Here is a 13376-nt window from a genome sequence, read left to right as displayed (position 1 = left end):
TTAATATAAAACATATGATTATTATATCCTCGTAATGTATAAAAATATGTTTGATCGGAAACTCGTGTATGTACATCATTTGAAAATCATGTATATCATTCACTTGACAATAGCTACCTTTATCAATTAAAGGATTAAAAAGGAACGATGATTTAATCGAATATCGGTCAAACACGGATTTACATATTCACGAAAGAACGACACGTAGAAAGGGGTGACGAAAACGTAACGTTTCTGTCGCTTAATCAGATTCGAGATAAGAAACTGACACGCGTGCCTCGTAGTTCGAACGGTTTTAGGATTAATTATAGAAAGCGAGCGTCAGTGGCCTCTGCCGTATGAAACTGTCGTGCGCGAGCCAGAGAAAGTCACGTGCGACTGATTAGTGCCTAAATGCTCTCATTTCCGCGTCTACGTATACAGGGCAGAGGACTTGAAACCACCGTTACGATTTGATGAAAAAAAGACAGGTTAGGAGAAGCTTAGATAATTTGAAACAAAAATATACCTTATCGAAAGAAATATTTTTAGTGAAAAGACTTCATAGATTGTTGCTTCAAATATTACTCAAATTTTTTAAACATCTGTTTCACATATAAATGTTGAACTCGTAAACATTCAACTATCACCCTTCTTTGTAGCAATATTTGCTATTGCATAAAATACGACGAAACAATACGTACCGGAATATTTCATTTACTTCGGTGTTGATTATTTCGCATTTCACCAGTGTTAAATTGAGCATTTCTCTCATTTATCGTTTCTCTAATCTATTTCCCATATCTCCAACGAACCTGTAGTTACTAAATGTCAAAATTAACTGGAAATCAGCATATCTTCCTGTTTTTCATTCCATTCTGAACACTTTTATCTATTAAGTATTTATTAGGTGGCAAGTACTCATAAATTCTAAATAGGTACATATTTGAACGTATTAACTGACTAACAGTTAAAAGTGCAGAACTCGAAAGATGATTAAGAGCAAGAGAGGTATACTTTTTTGTATCGTTCGTCATCACGCATTGCTATTTTGTTTTATTTATATACGTAACACTTTCGGCCAATAGGCGTGATTATCTTTGCCTACCGTGTTGAATCCGTACAAAATAACCAACCAGAACCGCATTCCTTACGCCAGTCTTCTTTCCAGTTCCGCGCTATACTTATGTATGCAATTGTTTTAAAACACTTACGACATCAGATTCGACTTATCTCTTATCTCTTTTACTTATCATTGAATTCATTATGTCCTTTGTAAACGAATTTCTCGTTACTATTATAAATTGCCAAACGACAAGGAGGAATTGAAACTAGTTAGTGTCTTATATATAACACAATTGCAATAAGACGTCGATATTCGTCACCCCACTATGATCGTGTCCTCTCGCTAATCAGTACCGCGCAGCATGTAAAGAGTAAATAGTTAATGTCCATTCTCCGATCAGGAAACCGGCGAACGAATCCACGAATTGGCCTGCGTGAGATACAACTTGGAACCATTCCGTACTCGAGAGTCAAGAGCCAATCCCACTATCTTACGGTCGCTTTGTAACCGATCGATCGTCTCTCTCGCCCCTCGCGTCTTAAATCTCTCTTCTTTTTTCCCTTCTTTCTCTCAGTCCTATCTCTCTCTCCTCTTCCCTTAGACACCGCTAGACAAGCGTGCTCCTCCGTGGCGACCACGCGATTGCGCATGCACACCGCACTAGCGTCAGATTAAATTCGAAACGGTCTGTAAAGCGTTACCGAGACACGTTGTGTTTTGTATAGTTTGGAATACGTGTAGCGCAGAGTACGCCATGGGGTCAACGACCCGTCTACGCTGTGGAACGCACGTACACCGACATACGGACTCGTGTGCACATGGGCCACACACCCATGCCGATCCGTGTACGTATACACGGTGAGCCAATATCGCCATGCACCTCCACCAGATGGAGCTGAATCTCTCTCCCTCCCCACTGCTTCAACGCTAGCTATCTCTGTTACAGTCACGGTTTGTGGCGCGATTCTCTCGCTTTGCTCTACGCAAGAATCTAGCCTAGACCGCGTAGCGTGGCGTAGGCCACAGAGTGCATGGAAGAAACGATAGACTGGCAAGTACGATATTCGTAACGATTCTCAAATGGAGATAAGACACGCAACACGTGCACACGTGTGCATCACGATGCAAGTCGTATACATTATCTGTTGTCCATATGTTTCTATACCAGACTTTTTTCAATTACTAGTGGACCATTTTCGGGCTTTGGGACGACCATAATTTTTTCGAGTTTCAAGGATGATATCATTTTTAGGTGAAAATACTATGAGATACACACGTCATCTTGCTGTGAGATGATCAGAATTTGCTTTCGCTCGATAAAAACTATTTGGAATCCCAAATGGCGTCATCGGTCTGGGGCGCAGTTAACGAGCTTTTGAATAGATTTCGTTGTGACATATGACTTTATTACGGACGACGAAATTAAATTAGTTTATACGTACGGTAAATCGGTACTTATTAAAACATCAATAGAAAGTTGTACATTATTTCCTCAGCGTGGAGATATTCTAAGCTATGTACAAAGAATTCAAGGTAGTACCGCGATGCTGCCTTGGGAGGCATGCATCGCACTGTCTGTACCTAGCTGGAACTGCGAGACACCTTTGATCTCGCCAAAAAACTGACAATCGGCTGAGACAGCCTCGTTGATTTATCATGCATTGTCGGTATCGTAGTTTCAGAATTTTGGTGTGATATTGTCAAAATGTTTGCAAAATTTTATTAAAAACCTTGGTCAAACTGCCTCAATGAAGCTTTCTACACAGCAAACACAAAAAGTAGCCGAGTAAGGAGGATATATTTGTACGAAAAAACTGATGTTACGTACGACGGAATAAACCAATTCGCAATACGGTAACGTACGACGCACATTTAAATTGCGCAGAAAAGCATGCGATGTAAGAGAATCGTTAGATGTTGTGATGCATTGATTGCATCGATTGCATCGCGGATGTATAGAGAACAATAATTATATTGGTGGTTACGAAATACATACTTCTGAAGATCGTGGCAGGCTGATAAAGAGCCACTATGTATTGTATAAAACCCCCTCAAACGGACTTCCCCTTTTAGCTCTGACAAAAATTATTGGAGTCAAGCGGCTACACAATCGGGCAATTATAAGCATTATTCGAATTGTGCTGCCCTAACCTGACACGGAAACGATTCTCGCATTATGTGGTAAGATCTGGTACATAATATATATAATGATACATACATAATATATCAAATATGGAACAATCAAATGCAAAACAAAAGATAACGGACTTGATTAATTCATTTTCTATCGAATATACGATGACCGTTTAAAACTTAATGCGTGTCGCACGACGAACCAACGAATATTACATGGTATACTTTCAGGTTGACAAGAGATGCTTGACGATGATACATGATCGATAACGCAATAAATTATTTTTATTAGACATACGATAACACTGATAAAGGGGGATCGGGTAATTCATTCCTTTTTATTGTTACTTGATATAAAATACACCTGCTTCAGGATTATACATACGTATATATATATCGAGAATTATACAATAGCAGCTTCGCAATGTAACTTTTCACTGTTTGACACGCCTACTGTTTGGTATATCTCGACAGTGTCATTACAGATTCGTGTAAAAAGCAACCCTTTTGAGCAAACGTCAATGACACGATGAAACGCCATTCCTGTCTACAACTCATTAGTGTGTAAGATTTGCTCTTGTATCGTTACAGTCCAGGTCCTTGACCTGTCCCAGTCCACCTCGTTGCCTGCCGCGTCCGTCAACACACTCCCTATATACACACGAATTGGCTGGTTCAATCGCCTGTTTCTTTCCCTTGATTCACGTCGATTGATGATATTCAAGAATCAGTTTGGCTGTCCAATAGCAACGGTAATTTTCGTTGAAAAGTGATAATCAAGAAAAAATTTCAATTGACACTCGCGAAACCACGTTGCAGCGATGTTACACCGGCTGCACAGCCAAAAACCGACGAGAATCACCGGAGATGGCCGAACGGCTGTCAGTTGTCGGCGAAAGCCGGCACACGGCGCACGTGCGAGTAAAACAGTGACAGATAGACGGAAAACGAGGAGGTTAAAGAGAGAACGAGTGAACAAGAAGGTTAGAAACGTGGCGTGCGCAAGTGGGAACGAGAACGAGGAAGGGCGGTGTAGGAAGAGGGGGGGTCTGAGAATCGACTGGACGTCGCGTCGTCGTGCACATTCGTCGCGTTTTCACGGTCAGGCTTTATCGATCGTAGAAGGAGGGCGAAGGAGCGGAAGGAAAGGAGTTTCGGAGTGCATCGAAAGGCCGTTGAACCCGGCCTTTCGGTAGTCGCGGCGTCCATAATGCAACGATTGTTGTACCCACCCGCTCCAGCAGCTGCCGAACTCGTAACGCTCTTTTAACGAATGCACGAAACCTGACCAAGTGAAATATTTCTGTCTACATAAGTTAAGAGCCAACTATCATTTCTCTTTTTTATTTTTTTTACCATTTGTACCGTAGACACGGTGCGTTTTGTTGGCGTAGGTCCGAAATGTCGTGTTCCTTGCTTCCCAGGAACGAAGACCACCGCGTGTTTCGTAACTGACAGCCACAAAGTGAACGTGAAACGTCATCATGTCACAAGCGTTCCGGTCATTTTCACGCTGGCAACGTGTTTACATGGCGCGAAACTCGAGTCACCCTGACCGCTATTACGAGAAACCTTTCGCGTCGATCCTTGTCCGCCGAGGAGAGAAGTATTCGCGTTCCGTTTTATATTTTCACTGGCCGAAATGTTTGTGGGCGCTAAAAATAGTCATAGCCGGAATGGTGAAACAAGTGTACACCGACTCCGCTTAGAAAGGACCCAGACACGTCACTATTATTTTATTATTATTATTATTATTGTTGTTATTATTATTATTATTATTATTATTAGGAATCCGGTTTCGGCGTGTTCACGCCCTTCGTGGTTTTTCCATGTATCCCTAGAGAGAGCGAAAGGGAGACGAAGCCCGGGGTGGTAGAAAGAAGGAACGCGAGAGAGGCGGTGTACCATATACACACTATACACTATATACACGGCTGCGAGCGACAGAGTAAAACGAGTGAGAGAGAGAGAGACAGAGATAGAGCGAGAAGTCGAGAGAGGCGACGCATGTGCGAGCAACAACGATGTATTTCGGTGCAGCGCTCCATACACCGCGTGGAGGTCAATGCCCGTCCTTACTCCGGCCCAAGGAAGGAGCGGGAGGTTACGGTAGAAGGGATAGAGGGGCTAGAGGTCGGAGAAGGGAGACACAGGGAGCAAGCACTGAGCGGAAAAAATGAACAAACATTCAGAAAGACCAGAAAAGGGATGCATGGAGTGCTCGTGCACTACTCCTCTCTACCCTTTCTTTACTTCGTGTTAACTTTCATTAATTGACGAGCTAAAATTTATGCTTGATTTGGACGGTCCCGTTTTGAAACGGCGTCGCCCTTTCTCCATTTGGTGTTCGCGTTCAGAAGGCAAGTACATTAAATGGGTACGATTTAACGTTTACCATTTACGATTCCATGAAATATAATCACTAAGTAAATTATTCGTTATTTTGGCAATATATTATGTAAGCAATATTCGTTATTTCTATCTTTTGAATATCATTGATCATTGTGTAATCACTCGTGGCTTGCGTTTTGTATTTTTCTTTCATTTTCTTCTTGGAACTTCTCCTTTTAAATAAATAAAATTTTCCTATCTATTCCGAATTGCTTTCATGAAAATTATCTCGTTTCGTATGAGACAACACGCCTTTCGACTTATTCACAACCAAGATTTGTCTCGATTCATCTTGAATGCACATCGATAATGATAACATTTATTTAAAAAGCTAATGGTATGTTTAGCAGGCGCGCTACTAATTTCATGTAAACGCGTTTCCGCGTCCCGGCGCTTATCTAGCCTCGTGTCGTTCATTTATTCTCGGTACTGATTATGCAAACTTTTGACACACTGCCAATCGGCCGCGATGATTCACTGGCCACCAAAATTGATCTCATCGAGTCGGAATTCTGTTCGATGCACGCTGCAATTTACGCGGTAGACCTACTCCGTTTTACTGTTCTACTGTAAACTACTATTCACAAAAATTCTAGTTTAGTATTTCCATAGTTATCTTGAACCGTAACATTATGAATTATGATTCCTTTACCAGGTATTTAATTCGAGGTTTATTCTTCGATACAGGCCACTTGTCGCTAAGGGAAGTGAAAGAATCCTGAATTTTTATTTAATTACCGCAACCCAGTAGAGGATTTCAAGGATTTCGATATTTCAGCATCTCCAATTATCGGAAAACTTAGAAAAATACTAAAATTTATATTAGATTAATTTTTATAGTATGATATATGTAAATATGTAACATAATACGTAATATAATACATATAATACAAAAAATTAGTCGCATCTTAATGACAATAGGAAATTTGTAATTAACCTCGCGCAACAAATTTTTATTTTACAGTATTTAACTTCAGTATAAAGCATCGGAACTCAAGTTAAGATTCAAACTAAATTATGTCATGGATATAACCTATCTTTGATAAATTGCAACTATGTATAATCTTTGTCACGAATATGACTCATCGTCAGCGTTGTAAGGCAAGAGGTTAACAAAAGGTTGTCGAAAAAGTTTGAAATATTCGATCGATTATTCCGGAAACGATTTTTGTACTATGGCGAAACGTAGTAACGTCTTGCGAAAACGCTCGATCCTTATACCAAGGAGAACGAGGAACACGTAGCAGACTGGCTGCCCGTGCAACATTGATGAGACATTACGACCGATGTCGGTGGGCCGGGATATATGATTGCAGACACACCAAATGTATGTACTCTTACATCGAGTGTAATCGTACATGTGGTGCACTTGTGCGACGTTCCTTGATTTACGAGTGCCAAGACACTTGAATATTGGGGCATACGTTGCCTCTATTGGAGTTCTGTATAAAGTAATTGTGATATTAATGTAGATACTCGTTTAACGATCATTGTTACTTCGATATATTATTTGTTTATTATTTGTGTATAAGTTTATTATTTGTGATGAATTCGGTATATTGCCTATTCGTTTTACCTACTTGTATTAACAAAAACTAAGAAGACAAAAAATATTTTGCACATCGTTGGAAGTCTTAAACGAATTTTGCTCAGTCAGAGAATAAGAACTTCTCTTTTGAAAAATTATTTGTTTATCATAATAATCTGTGTTTTAAAGTTAAATAAACTTGATTAAAGAAAGAAAAAAGAAGGTTTTTTTGAAATTATTGAAATTGCTTTAATGCTGTTTTTACTCTTCAAAATACAAAATTATTATTGCATTAGCTTTCTAGAAGTTTGAGAATTATTTCTCTTTGTCCTGGCTTTACGCTCGTTTGAATTAATGAAAGCATGAATTAAACATGAATGCGAGTAAAAATTTGTGAAATTTTAAACGTGAAAAAGTCGATTTAATATTTTTCTTGTTGTGTTTCATCGTTCAAGGAAAAAAGAAGAACTTTTAATTTCACAGCCGGATGATTATCGTTTTCACATTATAAAATGTTACGATATTTTACGATTTCTCTTAAAAAAAAAAAAAAGAAAAAAAGAAGAAAAGGATAATTTTATTTCATTAGATTTTAAATTACTATACTTAAAAAAGATTCACTTGTTCAACATTCAACTTCCAAAAATTCAATCAATTAAAAAACCTAGAAATTCATTTCCTATTATATGCTAAGTAAGATACGTTACCTCTACGAAACAATCGAAATAAGAAAAGGAACGAAGAATCAAAAAAGTTATTTGCTATCGTTATACATTGTGATACTTCAACATTGCGAGAATTATATTCAAAATCCATGTGTCTATTAAAAAGAAAAACAGGAAGAAAATAGTGGATTAAAAAAAATCAGAAACAATCTAGTATTATCAGTAATATCAGTTGGACGTATGAATGGAAATAGAAATGAACATACTTAAGCAGTTACACGTATGACATCACGTATACCTATCGACAAAGCTCTCATTTGTCGTTGCCATTAACCTAGTAACATGGTGAATGACCGTATCGTACAATCTTTCTTTCGCTTCCTTTCCATTTGTTTGCTACACGCCAGTCACGTTATCTTCTGAAGTTAGATTCTTTGTAATTACGAATTTCCTCTATCGTGATCACTGTTTCCATTTCCCAGTAGCAATTCGAAGAACGTTTCAAGCACAGAAGCGCTTTGATAATGAATATTATTTTTGCATCGGCTTGTTATGAACGTTTTAATGCAATGGTGTTAGACGGTAATGTAATTTGTGTCGGGAATACTATTTTCTGTCTTATTTGTAATTCTGGAATTCGTTAGTTGTTCGTAACATATTATTAAATGTTGATTGGCGTATCGAGAGGAGTAAAATTTGCGATGTAAACAGATTTCATTTTATTGATTCTATTTTGAAGTTAACATAATACTTGGAATCTGAAATAATTGTTCTAATATTCTTATTATAAGTTACTACAACACCAATTGATTGACAGGTATTATGATAATCTTAAAGCATAACGTAATTAGATCTTTCACAAGTTAGCGGCAGTGGTAAATCAAGATCCTCCATCGTCAATATTCCACGGGAATTACAACTTCCTGCGGTCCGCCGAACGCCGAACATAATAGTTTACTTGGATCGGTCGGTGAATTTCGAAGTTCCTCCTAAAGCCATCGACGAGCATAGTTACACATATTCATAGTCAGGTTACGTTTATCCGGCAAAGCAAATAGAAGATCGATACGATTACACGCAAATGTTTGAGGAATCGGTATCGGGCCGTGGTCATAGCTGACAGACGATAAGCTACTAAATAATTCCGTCCACCATTGTGTACACGTGAAAAAATCGCAGAGTTGACCGCATTATTCTATAAATTGTATAAATTGACATAATTGACGTTATGTTTATAAAAATTTCTTTGTATTAATATGATCCTGAAATGAGAACTATGGCAGGTAATGATCTTTTTGCCATTGAAAATTGACCTTTCAATCTCAAAAGATTATCTATTATTTAATTACTCTTTGTCACACTTTTAGACAACGCTAAAAACTGAAAAATTTTAAAGCCAGTCCATGTTCCGGTTACCGGTTTCTAAAATACGCCTGCGTCTCAGCTATCCGCGACTCTCATCGAAGATTGAGCAAAGTCACCTATGTGAAAAGCGAACCACAAATTCGAAGGAGAAACCAGTTGCTTAAAAAAGAGAAAAGAATTCGTATTACGAAGGAGGTTCCTTCCTATATCGTTTCTTTTCCGCCGTTGAGACTATTTTTCGAACTAGTTCCCGGCGGAACCGAGGATTAGGAAGCCTTAGGTGAGAATGAATTATGAAGCCGCACGTACAGAACGAAGAAACATCTGTTCATGGTATCCTCGAATCGTATACACTGTTTCTCCGTAACGGTGACCACCGTTCGCTTAAGCACACTGCTTTGTGTACTTACATTCTTCATTAGATTTGTCATCGGTCACGAGCTCCTATAGTTGGGCGCGGCATGATTAACGATCCGAGAATTGACTTTGTACTTTCTTCTTATTTACGCACTCGCTCCTATACATACGACCGTGCATGAATAAAACGCTTAGGTTTATGATTTACGGCGTAGCTCGTTGCGACCTCTTTTTAACAGTAATAGTTTCTTGTTCTTAACGATTCGACAGCCGATTGAAATGTTTCTGCGTAGCAGGTTGAATAGGTTAACCCTCGCATGCCGACGTCCGGCCCATCAAAGATCAGATGCTTGAGAACACTTCAGGTCTTCTTACTATAATAAATACCCCAGGTAATTTCAGCTTTCGACTTAGATTAAAAGAATTGGTAGTATCCTCGGTAACTAATAATATTGAAATAATATTGAAAGTAAATTATGTAACTTAGTATAAAAATGAAAACTAAAGATAAACAAACAAGTACACGATAGTAATTCGTAATTTCGTAATTCGAAACTTGCAGAAGCATATCCTGGCAAATTATAATCCGTGAAAAGTGGAACTCGTAGAGAACGTTCAATAACCCGGGTCAGAAAGGCAGAGCGTCGGAAGGAGCGTTTAGAAAGCAATTTCCCGGACAAAGAATCGGCGATTATCCGAGAGTAATCGCGACATGCCGGTAGTCGGTTGACACCAGGAAGCGTGCCGCTAAACTCCCCCGGTTGCGGTGCAATTGCAATCATCTCGCTGCCTAGCCACTTTCACTGCTGACCTACTGTTACGACGCGACGTCCTGGCTCGTCGGTGACGTGACACGGCACCTTCTACACTCTACACTCTACACTCTACACGGTGTCTGCTCGCGCGCGCGCGCCCGCGCTAGCGCCTATGCACAAGTATAGACGTACGTGCGACGCACGCACTCATCCTGTGCGTCCGAGAGCGTATGCAATTGCACGCTAAGACCTATTCACGATTTGTTCGCGTGCACGCATAACCGTTAAGCAAAGCAAACCAAGAGAAGAGAAGATCGCAGTACTTTATTTTACGTAACTGATCGATCTTGTTGACGATTGATGAAATTTGAGAAATTTTGAATAATATCCTAGTGAACATAGGTCTAAATATCATTAGTTTCAGAGTATTATTGTTTTTTCTATCCACTCACTGTCTGCTCATTATTATATAAAAAATCCAAAGTTACACTGATGATGTATTTACTAAAGCAAATCTACACACATACATACATACATGTATATAAAGATGAAAATGAAGAGAGTGTGAAAGAGACATCCTGTGGTTTGCTATCCTTCTTTTGTACTTTGTCCTCTATGCCACGAATCACGAATGCCATGATCCTCATCGTAGCTGCCAGATCACGAAACATTTTGATGAGGAAGATCGATCCTCTGTTCTGCAATATTCTTTACATAAACATCAGAGACAAGATGGAACAAAGATAGAGATCACCGCTAAATAAATCAATGATTTTCAGAAGAATCGAAAGGATACAAACATAGATTTCTATCTTATTGCGAAGTGTGTAATAATAGTATTTTTCAATTCCAAATATATTCCAAAATGGCTGAAACCATACTTTCGATAGTTCCTGTTTGCAAATCTTTTAATATCAATTACGTCCTTGATGTTTTCTTCCAAATCGATTAAAAGAGCAATAAAGATTAACCTCGGCCATTAATAAATAACTCTAATAGCCATACTTTTTTTAATTTGCCCTAACAATAGAGTTATAGGTATTTTTCGTAATATTAGTTTGAAATGTTCGTCAGTATCAAATGTCTCATAAAATCTTGTCTCTTAAGACCTTCTTAAATTGAATCTTGACAGGATCGAAGAAAAATTGAGGAAATAAAAATGAAGATAGAGAAGCGCTTTCCTTGCGAAAGGAGTTATTCGTGAACGATGTATTCGTTCATATGAACTACTTGATACTGTATTCTTGAACATTGGTAGTCCGCTCTGGATCGCATATCCAAACCATGCAAACGCCCCAAGCAATTAGCAGAATATTCCCGTGAGTTTTTAGGAAAAAGGGAGAGAATAAAATTGTTAATACCGATACAGGGACCTTCGTTGATCTCTTGGGGCTGGTCTGTAAAACGCAATCTGTTGGCATTTTTAGCGAACAACCAAACTCTTGCCGCTTTTATTACATTATTATCTTTTACCTGATAAATCTTTTACTAATTTTTATTCTAGTTTTGCGCTATATGCCCTCGACTAACGTTTTACACACTCGAGCTAGTAGGAAAACGCGGAAGAAGAACGTTGAAGAAGCGGCAGGCCGTTGCCTCGACAGGGCAAGGTGCATGAACCATAGGTGGTTACGCAAGCCGCAAAGTCGTCACGTATCAGACCATACAGGCAGCTCTCGTTCCTGGTGATACCATGATCGCACGCGAAAAATGCATAACTTATTGTGGTCCTGCGGCGGTGAAAGTTGCCCGAAGTTAACCCGCTAGCAACGATTCATTACGCGTCATGAAAATGCAACAGAACATTTAATATAGCTGTCGACGTAACATTGTGTTATCTGCGTCCATCTTCGAACGACGACGTACAAGTATCGGAAAGATCGTGTTGACATTCTTTCTTTCTGTACACCTTGTAAAAATGGCAGCAGTTATAAAGCATTAACTATTTTTCCTTTCTTCTTCATTATTATTTTGATATTTCAACAAGATTGGGACATGTTACAAATCACTGAGATCTGAATTGACTAATCCTTTCGAGCGACTTTTCTTTCTGTGCATACTGTTGGCAGCATATGCTTACGCGCTTCGTTTAATTTAGTCCTCCAAGCTCGTGTATATATTTTAAAAGTTACCTATCTGTTAAGAAACTCTTCCTGGATTGAAAAGTCTGCCAGCAGCTAAATAACAATGCAAAATACAGTACGGATTTAAAGAAATTTCGTGTCGTATAAAGAGAAGAAGGAGGTCGCGGTGACTGGCAACGCAGTGTCGTTGCACTTCAGAAGCCCTGCAAAGCTTCCAAGCTCGTAAAGCATCGGTGAACGCATGTAATTTGCATCGGGGTTTTGTAATTTTTAGAGCACCTTACGCTTGTTTCAATCGAGGAAGAAAGAGTGGCTATTGACTTTCGTCATGCATAAAATGCAAAAACGTTATGGTATCGCAAACATAATCATATATTTTTAAAAAATTAATCTTTCTGAAAGCGCGTGAAAGTAAATATAATAAAGGGCGTGAGTGAAAATGTTTAATCGGATACCATCGAATTGGAATAAAATTCATTGTCTAGAAACAGGCAAACGAAGCTACTCTCTTATCACCGCTGGGGTAGGATTATCTTTTTTCTTTTTTTTTTTTTTTTTTTTTTTTTTTTTTTTTTAATGGAACAGTCAGCTGACCGCAACAGCGAGGTCTATTGTCAAGTACCTCTCTCTCTTTCTTTCCCTGCCGAGTCTGTTATCCGACAGGAAGGAAAGCGTGGTTGAGATTAAATTCCCTCCATTGGCAAGGTTGTTGCACTACATTCCCGACATTCATAGTCGTTCCATTTAAAGGTTAAGGTTTGCCCAATTTCACGATCAAAGAGAGAGTGCATTAACGCGCTCATTGCGTATATCTGGGATCCGAGTCGGACACCAGCTTCGAACAAACTTTATTTGATATACGAATAAAAGGTAATAATTCGAATAAATAATGTTTTTTAGTTTAATCATCAGTTGTAAATAACATAGCAAATAATCTAAAATGGTAAATATAAAAGACGCCCCGATCATTTTTTAAACAACTTGAGGCTTGCTTCGGACGAACGGTTTGCGGCAAATCGGCGACGTTGGAAGAACAGAGAAATAAAGTTTTCC

At 38.8% G+C, this 13376-nt stretch overlaps 1 protein-coding gene and 1 long non-coding RNA gene across 2 annotated transcripts in view; one reads left to right on the top strand and one right to left on the bottom strand.

Moving 5' to 3' along the window:
• Positions 1 to 13376, bottom strand: part of LOC132905659 (hormone receptor 4-like) — a 157856-nt gene that overhangs the window by 114370 nt on the left and 30110 nt on the right. The gene's annotated exons all lie outside the window — the stretch shown is intronic.
• LOC132905050 (uncharacterized) lies at positions 3904 to 5132 on the top strand. Its single transcript, XR_009657727.1, has 2 exons — positions 3904 to 4493; positions 5024 to 5132. It is a non-coding gene; the product is annotated as an uncharacterized LOC132905050 (long non-coding RNA).

The sequence above is a fragment of the Bombus pascuorum genome, chromosome 3, assembly GCF_905332965.1.
Source record: "Bombus pascuorum chromosome 3, iyBomPasc1.1, whole genome shotgun sequence".
In the NCBI taxonomy this organism is placed as follows: Eukaryota; Metazoa; Arthropoda; class Insecta; order Hymenoptera; family Apidae; genus Bombus; species Bombus pascuorum.
The sequence above is the reverse complement of the archived record's forward strand: the minus strand, read 5'-3'. Positions and strand labels throughout refer to the sequence as shown.